The sequence below is a fragment of the Argiope bruennichi genome, chromosome X2 (assembly GCF_947563725.1).
Source record: "Argiope bruennichi chromosome X2, qqArgBrue1.1, whole genome shotgun sequence".
Classification (NCBI taxonomy): Eukaryota; Metazoa; Arthropoda; class Arachnida; order Araneae; family Araneidae; genus Argiope; species Argiope bruennichi.
Genome location: NC_079163.1, coordinates 46112040 through 46128142, shown reverse-complemented (window position 1 = coordinate 46128142; position 16103 = coordinate 46112040).

Sequence of the window (16103 nt, the reverse complement as noted above, 5' to 3'; positions counted from 1 at the left end):
ATGTTTGAATAAAGGGTGAATTTGGGCTCTAGGGACTATGGTAAAGAACTGAAGAAATTTTCGCGAAGTCTTGTCATGAGAACCATTCCAAATGTAGTCCTCCTATAGGAATCTTCCTAAAACACTGAAGTGTTCACTACCAAAAACAAATAATTCCGATTTCTTTTTCACCTTCGATATAAAGACGGTACTATATGTTCATATCAGGCTTGAAAAAAATATTTATAATCGGATGCAAAAAAATTCAATTATCTTCATGTTGTAAAAATTTGGAAAATCGAGATAAGTGATATTATTTGTTAAGTGACGATATATGTTATAGAATAGCAAAAAGTTTATCTAATACCTCTCAAAGAATATCTTCCTTTAAGGTCAGTCTTTATATTTACATAAATTCTCTGCCAGCGATACTCCTATTCGAAATAAATGGCTGTCCTCCTGTAGAGATGAAACAGCCGCCAAAGATCCACAACACGAAACTAAAAATAAAAAAGCCGAGTCGCACAAACAACACTTCATCACGTTTCAATGCAGAACAACATTTGGGAAAGGCAGCGGCAAGAATTCAGTAACGCGCAGACACAAAAGCACACTTAACGCCTTTCTTGACCCTACCAACACGAGGCGCTATTAATATTCGCAATTAATTTCCACTCAGTCGAAAAATGCAAATTAATTGCACTTCGAAAGAGTGGCTGCTTTAACGGTCTTCGAAAAGCGAGAAATTCCGACTACAGTACAACAAACGATCAAGAATAAAAAAGCAAGAAAACGAAAAACCCATCCGAAACGGAAAGTCTTAGTCGAGGGAGAAAGTCCCCCTTAATCAGGAAGTCCTCCGGGTTCGAACCTCATTGCATCCTTGAGTGCTCTTGACAGCATTTTGAAAAGAGTGCCCGAAATAACTCATAATTAAGTTGGAGTTATTCTGTCAGGAGACAACTTATTGCTGAATTGCACTTTAATTAGGATTCCGTATACTTGCTAATAAGGTGCAGAAAAGCCTGCTTCAAGTTCTATCCAGTGACAAATACTTCTGCTCGGGCAAAAATAAGTGACCAGTTCTTCATGCGCCGCGGGAAGGTATTACCCACACCCGAATACTTTCGTTAATATCTACTGATGGTTTTCTGATACGCTGTCATTTGGGGATGGATATTATTTGTTTATGGAGACAGATGGGATGTATCCAAATGTCGACAAGATTGTTTTGACTTTTTGAAACAGGTCGAATGATTTCTTTACACCCAACTCAGGAGAGATAGTAATTAAAGTAATTTACACGCATTTGCTTTTAAGGAAATAAGGAACTCTTCGTCATTTTTATATACTTTCTAGAATATGAAGTACTATATAAAAAGAATGTATTGCAATAGTCAAAAATTTCAACCTCGAGATTTTGCTGTATCTCCATGTTTTCGACATATCAGAATCGAAAAAGATTTTAGAAGAAATTTCTTATATCTATGAACGTAATAAATCAAAAACTCAAAAACTAAATGGATGAAATTTGTCATGCAGTCTCTTCATACATATTGTACGTATATATCATATTTTCAATCAAAGCCATCTAAATTTAATTCAGCTAAATTTATGCCCTATTTTGAAGTAACATTAAAGGAGTTTGAATTTTTAATGATGGTCAGATAACAAGGATGACTCCTGTGACAGCATCTCCTTCTCCCAGTTGTTACGCAAACGCAGATGGCAGGCGTTTGGTTTCTATGGATTTTGCGTGCACCAGATTGGTTTATACTTCTTCAATGGAATCGAATTTCGGGCTTGAAATCCACCGGTCCCGAAATCCGTTCTTCGGCGAGAATGATTTATATTAACATAAACATTCAAACTATGCAACAAATCAGGAAGAGGAAAATAGTCATATGGATTTATTGCTAGCAATGAAAATCAAGATTGTACTCAACATCATTCAACAATTAGGCAGTTTGTTGATTTCGGATTTCGAGCTTATGTAATCAAGGTAACTCAAAACACAGTGAGCTAGATGAGTGAATTTTATTAAAGTAAAAAAAAGCTTTATTAATGAATTTTCGATCATTGCACAAAAATTAATTCTAAATTATAACTTGATATAAATTTTACTAGAACATGTAGTAGAAAATGTAAATAAAGACATGGCTATACGCCGTGGTACAAAAAAAAATTTATAGCAAAATCACAGAGGAGATGAAAAAATCCAATATTAAATTGCAATTCCCATTGTTAAATTGAAATTAGATAAATCTATTTATTAGATTTAAATATCAGTTGAAAAATATATTCTGAATCTATTTGATTATTGAGAAATAAACGAATAAACCAGAAGTGAAATGTAATAATACAAATGACCTTAAATAATAAGTAAAGCCTAAATTATAATATATCGTAGAATTTACTGTAATTACCTTTTTCTTAATTTTGATTATTGATGATTTTATCTTACACTATTCGATTATTTATTTTTAAGCCAAAAGTAAAGGAGTGTGAGAAAAATATTTTTGCACAAGAAAAGTATCTTTTTTTTTAAAATTAACATCGAATTCATTTTTATGATTATAATTAACTAGTAAAAATATCTAAGCTTTATTTAAAATTGATTTATTAAAATTTGTCCCACTTCAAATCAAAATTACAATAAGTAAATTATTTTATCAGCTAGTTGCTGAATCCATCAAAGTTAATGTTTAACCCCTTAACTGTTTTATTTTCTTTATTATCTAATAAGATTACACCTTCTAATTTGGGAATATTTTCTTATTTTGATTCAAATGGAAACCCATTGAATACTTGACTTATTTATGTATTCGAAATAATTTTAATATTGGATTATAATTGTAATGAATGGTTTATTTTTTGCTTACACTATCAAAATTCGATATATTGATGCACGTATGGCACTCGGGCAAAACAGTTAAGCGGTTAAATATAAAAATATATAAATTATTTAAATATGCACTACTACGTAGTATAGGTGATTATGTACAGTGACCATGAGTATTAATAAATCGCACTGATGATATTAATATGTATTGCTTTAAAGAAAAATGTAAGGTGCTACACTATATCCATTCTAAATATGTTTACGATTTAAGATAAAAATTCACCGGGCGTAAGTAACGACACAACTAACTTCAGTTTCCAAAGAACAAGTTAATAATGTTCTTCTCTCTGGTGTGTCATGGCCATTATATTGTACAAAGCTACAGTCACGGGATTGGAATTGTTTGACAGATAGTAGGTTCCATTTCCTTTGAACTTATTGCGATTTGAATTAAATGTTTCGTCAAAAAGAAAGAAAGGAAGACTTCAGAATTATTCTCACATTGTAAATGCTCTGAGATTTGGGCACAAAAATGTGAACACCATCAGTTTGAGAGAGAAGATTCTATCATTGGGCTATCTCAAAAGAATTTGTTTTTACTCCACATAGTTCTTCAAATCACCATGAAAAAATATTTACACAGCACTTTTTATTAGCTCTATCAATTCACGGATATAATGACATGCACTTAACGAATTGTATTTGGCTTGTTGTAGATTTCGCTGAAGAAGAAATAAAAATAACTTCACTATTATTAACCCTTCTTAAAAGTAAAAAATAACATATTCATGTCTTTTCTAACTAACATTATTTAATTACAAACAAAACTGATTAAGATAATATTACTCTTGTTACAAAGCAAAAGCATCTTCCAACAGTATCTCCTTTTTGAATTCTAAGTAATCTTGCTTTCCTGTGCCTAGGAACACGACGTTTCTTTAGTGAGTGTTTCTTCAAACAATTTTTACCTTGTCATAAAACTATTTGGCATTATAGCACCCATTTTTCTTTTCCTTATAATTCCATAAAACATCATGGCTTTAGAAAGAAGAAGAAAAATTCTTAGAATGTTAAATTAAGGAGTTAAAAATTATTTAAGGCAAAACGCTCATTAAAAGAATCTTAGAAATATACAGTCTGTCAAAAATGTATTGGGACAGGCTACAAGTTCACAGATTTTTATCATAATATTTTACTTAAATGTAAAAATGAAACCAAAACAAAGAAATGAATATTTTTTATGTATGCTAATCATAATAATTCAAACAAAACTCTCATATCAATGTAATTATGGTTATAATTAAAAATAGAAAAAATGAAGTAAAAAACCATGTTCAAAAAAGTATTGGGACACTTCCCAGTAAAATAAGAAAAACAATGCAAACTGAAACGTTTATATCTTGTTGAGCCACCTTTGCTTATTATGATCTCTTATAATCTATTTGGCATGGATTCGACCAATGTTTTGTAAAATGATCCTCGATTTTGGCCCACTCTTCACCAAATGTTTTCTTAAATCCTGCTTGTTTCAAATTTGATATTCATACAATTTTTGCTGCAAATAATGTCACGCATGTTCAATGGGATTAAAGTCTGAGCTTTGTACAGGTGTCTTAATAACACTAGGGACCCATAACTTGCAAATATGAGCAGCAGGTTTCGGGTCATTACCTTGGTATGATTTAAATCTTGAAATTAATGTACAGTTTATGTCTCGAAATTCCCAGCTTGCTCACACTTTAATTTAAATTTTGCTTGATAATATCAAGATAAACACCTTTATTCATTGTATCCGCAATAAAATGCAAGTTCCCGACACCAGTGCTTACCATACAACCCCAAACTATTTGGTTGCCACCTCCATATTTGATAGTAGGACGTACATTTTTGACATGCATTGCTGCATTTGGTTTGCGCCAAACTTTTTGTTTGCCATCCGATCAGAAAATGTTGTATTTGCTTTCATCAATAAAAATTACACTTTTCTGAAATTCTTTTGGCTGTTTTACATACATTTGATTTTCTTAGCTTGTCAATTTACTTTGCTGATGTAGGGCTTTCTTTGAGATACTATACCATGATATTTATGTTTTCTTAGGTGTACGTACACACTAAAAGATTTTTTAAAGTTTTAACTTTAAAAATCCAGTTTTTTCATAGTAGGTCATTAATATATGTTTAAACTCATTTCAGTGAGAAAAAACCATATTACACTAATTATTAATTAATTAAATAATATTTAATGAGCAAATTAGTATATTTTTTGAAACATGCTATCTTAAATTCTAATTTGCATAGACACACAATTCTAGTTGGAAATTATGCCTAATATTAGTCTTCATGTTGTCTGTCTCAATCAAGTTATAAAAATGTATAGTTTTTTAACAATTTTTTCATCAACAATGAATAGAAAAAGCGAGATTTTTTCTTTAATTTTAACTTTTAAATAGCTATTAAAAATTTATTTCTAAAAATATAACTTTGATTGGAGCACAAAATATCCGCTGTTTTATACAGATTATTTTGATATATAAATAATTGTATTTGGTTAATTTCTTGTTGAGTTATGATTGTTTGAATGAAGCAACATAGTGGAAAAATATCATTCTTCATAAAATGAGTTTAAAAAAAAACAGTAACTAGAGTTTTCAATGAAAGTACCTCAAAAAAAAAATATAACTCGAGAAATATTTTGCATATTTACAACATCTTGGTATCGTTTGAAAGCTAAAGAATCAGAGAACATTAATAAGCAATTAAAAAATATTCGATATTTTGAACGATTTTCGTAGTTTCAAGTTTGTACGTACACCTTAAAACATTTCTAACAGTTTCAGGTTTTATAGATTTTCCGAACTTAATTTTACTTTGCAGAGTCAATTTTACTGCACTAATTTTTGAATTAAAGGAAACTTGTTTCACAATCCACCTCTCCTCACTTTCACTAAATGTCCTTGGACGCCCTGATCTTTGCCTCTTTTCAATACTATTTCTTTTCTTGAACGTGTGAGTAATGTTAATAACAGTAGACTTATTCAATTTCAAGATATATTCTATACAGCCTAACTGATTTTCCATTTTTCCAATGACTTATTACAATATTTTGTACATCAACCGATATATCTTTGTTTCTCGCTATTTTTTTCTGTAAAAAATCTTATCTATTGAAATTTTTATGTTTAAAATTATAGTATAAAAAAGTGGTAGTAAATTCAGTTCCATTGATGTGCTATATGTTTGTTGAATTTCTTATTTCAAAATTGTCCCAATATTTTTTTGACTCCCATTTGCCTTTGAATTATAGTTGAAAAGCTAGATCAAATTATAATTTTAAAATACCAATAACATTTTCCTTGCAAATTGTACACCAAATGTTAAAATATTTCTTCATTCATTTTGTTTTTATTTTAAAGTAATAAATAGTTTTCTAAATAGCTTTGTAGTTATTTATGCCAAGTATCCCAATACTTTCTTGAGTTACAATATTTGGATATTGTAGCAATAGAAAAGTAAAAAACAAATTTCCATTTCGCTGAGTTAAGGTACTAAAATTATTTTGAGGTGAAATGAGCTTTAAGTGAATCGTAGAAATAATTTTAAATACTGAAAAAACAAAAAAAAAAAAAAAATGTGAAATATAACTTCGATTTCGTTGCGTAATTGCCGTGTGTGTGTGTGTGTGTGTGTGTGTGTGTGTGTGTGTGTGTGTGTGTGTGTGTGTGTGTGTGTGTGTGTGTGTGTGTGTCATAATCTTAAACATAAGGATGAATTATTGCTAATTCTTTTAATCTATCCACTCACCTATTAAATCAAGAAAGGTCGGTAAATATGACAAAAGTTTTGATTTTTCGCCTCCAAATTGTTGTAGTTTTAATGCTATTTTTAATTATGCATGCTTTATGTGTATATGGGCTTTTGAATGTTTTCAGCCGTTTTTACTTATTTATTTCTAAAATTAATTATTTTTTGCACTTTTTTTATTTTTCGTGTTTCTCTTAATTGGTTTTTCCTTTAGCTTTTACATTATTTTATTTTTTAATTATCTTCTAACTATTTTAATTATTTTTGTCTTTGTTGTTAAAAATATTTCCGACGAATTCCTGAATACCTCTTTTGATAATGAATTAATCACTAATCAGACAAACCTTGTGATGGTTTAGGTAAGATAAAACGCCGTGTATAGTGAAAGTTTAAACGATTTGATTATGTAATTCTGTGAATACTTGATTCCCCTTTTTTTTTCTCCTTATTTTCTCTTTTTTTTTCCTCTCTCTCTCTCTTTATTTTTCCTCTCTTTTTATATTTATTTTATATTTCCTTTTGTAAACAGCATTTATCCTCATCTTACAACTTGCCCATTTTCTGTTTTTATTTTGTGATTGTTTTTTGTCATGCCCATTTCTGTTTTCATATTTCTTGCAACGAACATGCTTCTATCAAACTTAATTATTTCAGATATAAAAGCAAAGATACGAAGATATTTCTTATATTAAGCAATTGAATTTTGGCGTTGGTAAGCTTGTGAGAATCAAAAGAAATCATTTTCCTCAAAAGGCATCAAAAACTGACTATTCCGACCAGTCCGAAGGCATACGGATAAAACTGAATGACCGGAGCACCTCGACAGGAAGGCTGACGGGAACTGTGGTTGAATCCTATGGACCATCACCGGCCACGGTACAACACTTCCCTTGGGAAGTACGTCTCGTTATCGAGGGGAGGTAGCCAAACCTCATCTCTTTCAGTACCCATCAAGGCGGCGAGAACCAATCACCATACCGGAAGCTTCCCATCCTCATTTTTGAGATGCCTCCAGCGGAAGACCCTCAAAAGGTATGATTTGTCTTCCATTTCATGTCCCCGACACTACTTAAATAAATTTATAGTTGTAGGGCTTGGAGTGGTGTTATACTATGTGATATATATTACATATCAGCGTACAGTCATTTATTTTAGCAATGATGATATAGGTAACTTCTGAAATGCGTAGTTTAGGATTTTCTTTTTTATTGTATCTAATCGAATATTTTTTTAACTATATATGTATTATGTAAAGTTACAAAATCTATGGCTGTCTAGAAACCAATCTTTCTCATATGTTTTTATTTTTAAGACACTTAATATTATAATTAAATTATTTTTTTAAATTAAAATAAAATCTGTATATTAAAATCCAAGACACTGTTAAATCAGCGGAGAAGTCCGGCTACAGCTCATTTAATCCGCTGGAAAAGACGTTTCTGATAATTGTTTCATTTCACTCCTTATATGCCTGTTCCATATTTGTTCAATCTGAATTTAATGCATTTTAAAATCAGCAGGGATTGGTTTCACCAAATCTTTCTCGCTTATACTCTAATTAAGGTATTTACCTCCTTCTCTTCATAACATTGTGGAATTTGGTTAAGACTGTAAATACCTTGCATGATATTAGCGAACAGTAATTATGAAGCATTGATTTTTGGCTTGAATTTAGCATTTTTACTAAATCTATCGAGCAGTTATAGGCGATTTTTAGGCGGTAATTCCCTAATAATTATGGCATGCTGTTAATACCAGAAAATCGAATTTGCATTTTGGACGTCTTTTATTCCACCGATTGAAACCGAAATTTGTCATTAAACTCTAATTGTAGTCACAAGGTCATTGCGGTTTTGAGTTATTTCATTAGCACATTATTACTGCGAAAATACTGATGTTCAACTCTTTGATAGATTTGGATCCAAATTTGGAAAGAGTCTACATTTTAGATGTTTGCCCTGTATAATAAATTTCATTTATCTAGCTCTTTACGTTTTGTAATTATCGTCTTCATTTATACTCGGACAATCGGACAAACCAACTCCCTCAGAATGACTTTCGTTCAAAATTTGAAAGAAATCTACAAATGTGTAAAGTTCTATATACCAATTTTCCTTCATCTAGCTCAAAGCAGTTTTCAGCTATCGAGTTCGCAGACATACAGGCGTAATTCAAAAAATGTGTTTTACGAACTCAGTGAGGATTGAAACGTGGAAATTCGTCAAAATCGCGAATTCAAATTTTCCGAGAATTACAATTCTTTGATTACTTCATATACGAGAAAGTAAAAATTAATGGAAAACTTAAAGCAATGGTTTGTCTTATATTTAAATTACAGCCAGTGATTTTCAATTAATGCCAATCACATAAATTTCCCCTGCCAATTTTTTCCCGAAAAAAAGTGCGGGAAAAAAAGCTGAAAGAAGTTCGTTAGAATCCTCCCTATTCGAAAACGATCGGAGCTCGCGATCGTCCGTGACGTGAGTTCCGAAGGCCAGTTTCCTCAGCCTCTGGCATTTTTATTGCGGTTCATGAAAAAAAAAAAGCTCCCCCCTCCAATCTCTCACGTTTCAAAGTACTCAACTCAAGGAAATTAGATTGTCCATAACTCCCATTCCGAGAGACATTTACATGCGCACTTTACAGCGCTTTGCCCATTTCGCCGCGCCGAAGAACCTGATGAATAGATCGCACGTCGTTTGCGTAAAATTCCAGTGTCGTTATATACCCTTCCTATCGAGCCGGAGTGTTATCTATACCCTTTACCGGCTAGCATTACGGGTGCATAAATTTCGATATGGCAAAACACGAATGAAACTATTTTATCGTCTTTCGAATTTTCTACAGGATATAGATTTTGAGTACTTTTACGCGCTTACAGCCATCTGTCACTTCGTAGACGATACGTATTTTAATTTCGATTCACTGCCCCTAATAAGAGTTTTGGTTCGCGGCGCAATAAAATTATGGAGTTCGAGAAATGTGACTGCCTTGCTTGGCAAAGGTTGAAAATTTTAATGCTTTCCCCATTTTATGAGTTGAAGATTACGCATGCTGTTGGGCTAACAGCCACAAATGAGCTGTCCTCTCTTAATCTCTCTTTAGGTAGTATACAGGGCGAACGTCCAAGGGGGTGGAATGTCTGAGTTTCTTTGGCGGGCAACTGAAGACGCGATAGTTATGAATTAAATACTGCGCCTCTTGTTAAATTTATCTTGTAATTGGTGAATCACTTTTAATGGTCTTTGCATTAAGCAATACAAAAATATAGAAAAGGGAGCCACTTATATAAAAGTATAAATAATGTTTTTTTTTTCTTTTTATCATTATTTTTTTTTTCCTAGATTATTATCATCAATATTACTAGATTATTTCATAAACCTATTTCATTTTCTAAAACCACATAGTGTTTGTTTCTCATGCTACTAATGTCATAGCACCTGTTGATTTCATGGAAACAAAATAAGTGATATCGTTTTCTTTGTTCTCTCATTTTTTTCCATTTTCTTTCTTTCTTTTTTATTTTCTTTTTCTTTGAAAAATAGCCCTAGTGTTGCTTTCAAACGAAACATTAATATAAATAAACCAAACCTTTTCCTTTGAAACCTGCAGATAAACGTCATTTTTACCTTCTATGAAATTACATTTTATGTACTTAAGACATTAATTCATGTATTTCCGAATATCAGCCTGAAGTTCTTATATGAGTGAAAAAAAAATGATTATTTGTAATCTGTTAAGAAGCAGTTTCGTGCATTCAACCAAAGCAAGAAATGCAGTGTATTTTAAGCAATTTGTCCTTTCAGAAGCTGTCTGCTTATGTGTATTGTATAACCAGACAATTGTATTCCCGTTTTCTCAGCTGGCAAGCGGCAAAATGTGTTTCATATTGAACCACCCTCTCCTCAATATTTTTATCTTCCCAGCTGACCGTAGATGCTATGCAAAAAACGTTTTTGACAAAGTGTTCGTGCTTAGCCTAAGCAATTGGTCATATCCTTATCTATTTTATTAACTCATGTTCTTTCTCTATCTCATCGATCACGTGATTTTTCGAAGCGGCCCAGTATTCCTGGCTTTCCACTCCACCGTACATGCGATGTAACAAATGTTTGTTTAATGTGAGTAAGTGATTCATGTTTCATTTTGTCATCTCACAGAGGAGCAACGGCTGGAGGGAGAGACGGGAAAGTGGCATATATGCCCCAGAGGCTATTCTTGAGGGACACCACGTAGATAAAACGTTATTGCGTTTGTGTTATATTTAAACTCAAATGTGATTAAAGGGTTAAAAAATGATACTATAAATGATAACTACAATACATTTACATTTTTTTTAAGCTACTGGTGACTTTTGAGGATGAAAAACTAAATTATACTTCGAGCGCCACTGATCTCCGTTATGTCACTAATATACAGAGTGTTTATAAAGTCCCGGACCCATTTTGATGTTTAATAACTCATAAAATAATAAAGATATAAACACACTTATGACATTTATTGATGGAATAACTCATATATTTTCCTTTTCAGGTTTGAATATTTTTACTTTTGTAAATATCGTCTGCGCGTGTGGTTAATTTCAGATAATTTTATTTTCCAGTCTAAATATCTGTACTTTTCTAAATATTGTCTGCTTATTAATTGCATTTTTCTGTCTTTTGTTTTTGTCAACTATTGCAATGTTATGTTTACTTTTGATGTGTTTGTTCTATGTAGTACTTTTGTATGTGATGTTTTATTCGAGCGGATATTAAGGAGAATGCATACACCACAAGAGAAAGCACAGATTTTATGGTGGTTCATAGAAATGAAATCGATAGTGTAAGCACAGAGAAATTTCAGAAGAATTTACCAAAAAGATCCTCCATCCAAAAACAGCACCTTGCGGTGGAAAAAGAATTTTCTAGAAATTGGAAGTATCGAAGATAAGAAACGTTCCAGACGTCCTTGCACAAGTGATTTTGATGTTGAGCGTGTCAGAGAGACATTTTTACACAATCCTAGAATATCTGTGAGATCAGCGGCAACAGAATTGGATATGCCAATTTCGACGGTGTACAAGGTTATTAAGAAAAAATTAAGACTGCATGCATACAAAGTTCAAATTGTTCAAGTTTTGGAACCGAACGATAGACCTAGGAGGATGGCCTTTGCAACAGATATGCTAAGGAGGATAGAAGATGCTGCTGATTTTCTGAAGAGCATAATGTTCTCCGATGAAGCATCCTTTCATGTTTCTGGCATTGTTAATCGCCATAAAGTGCGCAAATGGCTCTGTGGATGCCGACATGCTTGTCGCTACCTGGCGTGAAATTGACTATCGACTTGATATTCTCCGTGCGACGAAGGGGGCACACGTGGAAGTTCATTGACAAGGGTCATGAAACTTTTTGAGTCTATTTAACCATTTATGTTATTAATTTAAATCTATCTTTATTATTTTATGAGTTATTAAACATCAAAATGGGTCCGGGACTTTATAAACACCCTGTATATATATATACTTACTAGATGTCTTTGTCGATCATCTGGTTCACCAGGATTAATGCTTGCTAAAATTTCCAATTAAATATTTCATTTAACTTGGTCGTCTAATTGATTCTCAAGTAAAATAATTTTAAGCTTTAAATGCTGATAATTATATAACCCATACTGTTATAGAAGCATTACGTCGTTCTGTTCATTGTAGTATGTCTAGTTCTGTTTTGTCAGCTCCCGTAAAATTTCAACTTAAGATTGAATCGGAACTGATAAGACTTCAATAAATACAAAAACCTGTTTGCTGAAACCAAATATTTTTTCAAAAATATGAGTACAGAAAAAATAATCGTTCAGCAATGAAATGCTATTTGCACAACAGAATATATTTTTATAAATTATGCAATTTGTCAAAGAATTTTTCAATAAAAAAATCTCTGATTTGTCACAAAATTTAATTTTTAGTTTTACTTTCAAATGGATTTAAATGGCGTAAGTAATATTTTATTTTATTTCAGTGTACTTCTGAAACAACTATGGGATCTTAATTTTAAGTCCTTCGAAAGTATGAATTATATTCAGTAAAATAATCTTTACAATCTTACGTTTCAATCCTCTGGAATCAAATATAACTGAGTTGCAAAGTTTTGAATAACGTTTATTTTGGTAAAGTTAGCAATATCATTATTTTAGGAAAAAAAACCTTGGAAAAGTCCGTGCACTGATTGGTGTATTTTCTGTTGTATTTCTACTCTAATTAATGTATCACCAATTAGTCAATGGGAAGGTCTAAAATCGAGCATTTATAGAATAATGATATTGAAATTTTCAAAACTCAAATCAATTTTAGTCGCAAAAGAGTGAAACCTTTTGATTTAAAATGTCAATAACTCAAAAATATATTATTAAATATACTCAGACAGAAGATCTGCATACAAATTTAAAATTCATAATTCATCAGAACATTTATTGACTCAAACTGTATAAAATTGGCGTTTTTTTACTATATTTATACCGTTTTTCCAATTAGATATAAATACCTTACACTAAATGTTTAAAAATTAGCTACTGGGTCCTGATTGGAGTGGGCATCCTCTGCATATTAAACTATTTTCGCATTAAATAAAACTGAATTGTTCAATTAATAGTGTAGATATTTTTAAAGGCCACAGAAAACTTTTTATTACATTTATATATTTTATGAAATATCATATTTCATATTTATTTCATTTCATACATACAGGTGCTGAAAATTTCACTTTTATAGGTTTAGTTACAGTCATATTTAACTTAATCTTTTAATTTACACTTTTATCAACGTGATGTCAATACGTAGATAAAAGCTAATTTTTCCGTTCAAGCGTAATGTGCCCGTGAAGATTAAATTTTCTTTTTGGGAAATAAATTGTTAGAAAATGTGGTTAAAATATTATTTTTAAATTCTTTAATAATAGAAACTTGCTATTAAAATATTGGTATCACTAAAAAGATAATTTTTTTGTAATTTAAAATGTTATATATAAATAATTTACGTGCTGTAATATCTTCGGCAATTATCCTGGAAAAACGCCAAAATTTCACCTAATTTTTAATTAATTAAAATTCTAACTAAAATTTCAAAACATCTCTCCTAGGCGCATATTTTTACTCTCTAAAATATATATGTGCCAAGTTTGGTAGCTCTATATCAAACAGTTTGACCTGTGGAGAGCCAACACACACATACAAGTAGACACAAACACGTATTCATCTTCATTATAAGTTTGGTAGCTCTAGATCAAACAGTTTGACCTCTAGAGAGCCAACACACACATACAAGTCATCTTCATTATAAGTAAAGATAAAGATTTTATTATAGGTTAAGAGCACTAATCTGCATAGAAGTGAATTTGAGCCTTCAATTATTTAAGCGTATGGTTTGTTTTCATTCTCTATTCAGTGGCATCTACGTAAAATATTTATTTCGAAACAATGTATGCATATGCCACTAGGGAACATTTCAAATACGGAAATGCCTTGAATGTTTACTCACAAGTCGTAACTAAAATAAAATATCATTTTAAAAGTTTTTATTTCTATGCTGCGCGTTTTCTTTCAAATCTAAGCTCCCGAAAAAAAATTTATCAGCACAATGCAAGAATCCTCATAATATAAACACAAAATTATGAATAGTAAACGCCAGTAAATGCAGTACTGAGATTTGAAATTCAACGGTATTTCCTTGAAACAAATTGTGATTTTTTTTCTTTTGAAGGCAAGTATTATACACACAACTAAAGATTTTATTTATTATGCTAAGCATAGTGTAAATATTCTTATCATTCACGCAGATTTTAAAATATAATCTGGGACGTAAAGTAGAACATACTTCTGCAAAAGAAGAGGATTTACTTAAATAATGCAGATTTATACTTTGTCCCAAAAGTATATAGACTCTAGTAAAATATGCATTTTAACAAAACAGAAGGGCATGCAAAAGCCAATTACAAATATATTTATTCAAAGTTTATAAAATATATGCTATTTCAACAAAAGCTGCCCCAACACAATGATCTTAATAGTTTAAAATCTTTCCACATTTAAGTATAACAACGTATACACGTCGATAAAAATAAGGTTTGTAAAATCGCCCTGACTCCAAGTTGTACCATGCATTTTCAATGGCTGCTTTCAAGGCATTCGTTAAATAAAAGTGTCCTCCATTCTCATATCTCTTCTGAGACATAACGTTTTACACATTCTCAACAGGTTTAGACCAGGGCTCATCGATAGCCATTTACTGATTTTTTTTTAATTTAAATAATTTTTCGTAACATTGGAAATATGTACTGGGAGCATTATCATGCTGATAATCCCTATTACGTCCTCTAATATTTTCTGCAAATGGCATGAAATGATTTTTCTATCGTTTCTATGAATTTAGCAGAATTCTGTCGGACATCCAAAAAGTTCAAACCCAAGATTGTTCAGATAGAAAGCCGCCCACACCATCACAGATCCACCACTACTTTGTTTACTAAAAAAACTACTGGCCTCTTTTCATAAATGATGCTTATATTTTATATTCCTGTCAAGTCCATGGAGGCACCCTTCGTTTTCATTAATCGAAAGACCATCCATCCATTAATCACCATTTGACATATCGTTACGAGTTCATTCTAATCTCTAATTAATAAGAAGCTTTAAAAGTAATAATCTACGAACCGTTTTTGTGTGGATCATAAAATCAGATTCTATAATTTGTCTATGAACGATTTTTTTAACATTTGCAACCAGGAAGCCCTAGTAATATTTTGAACCGACATTTTCTGATTCGAGGCTATTTTCTGTATCCGTCCATCACTGCGAATTTTCATCACACGAGGTCTTTCATTACGAGGATTTGGCTCATATGGTATCTTATGAATTAATACACGATAAATCATAATTTCAGAACGATTTAAATTTTTCGAAATTTCCTTAACAGCCTTACCGAGTAATTTCAAATTTACTCACTTCTTCATTAGAGATCTGTGAAGCTCTAGGGAACTTAAAATGCACTACAAATCACTGCTTTCCTTTTCTTACAACTTATTTATTCGGCTCCGAATAGACTTCATGATTAACCATACCATATTTGCATAAAAATGCATTTGCATATAAATATTTGGAACAGTTTATTTCTGCTTACTCTACGATTTAAAAATTACCATTAAATATATGGGTAACTGCTTTTTATTCAATATAATAAACATGTCCGTATAAAAGATATATAATTGCATCGAAATGCATTATATATAATAAAAAATATACAGGAGGTAAAAAATATACAGGAGCATTATATATAATAAAAAATATACTAGCAAAATAAAGGAGTCTCTAAACTTTTGGGACAGATTGTAGTATTTTTATTTGGTCTTCAAAATCGAAAACGCGTTCCTTTTACATTCCCCACAAGTAGCTGTTATGTGGTATAACAATGAGAGAAGAGAACGGCTATGAGAGTTCAATGAGAATAAAA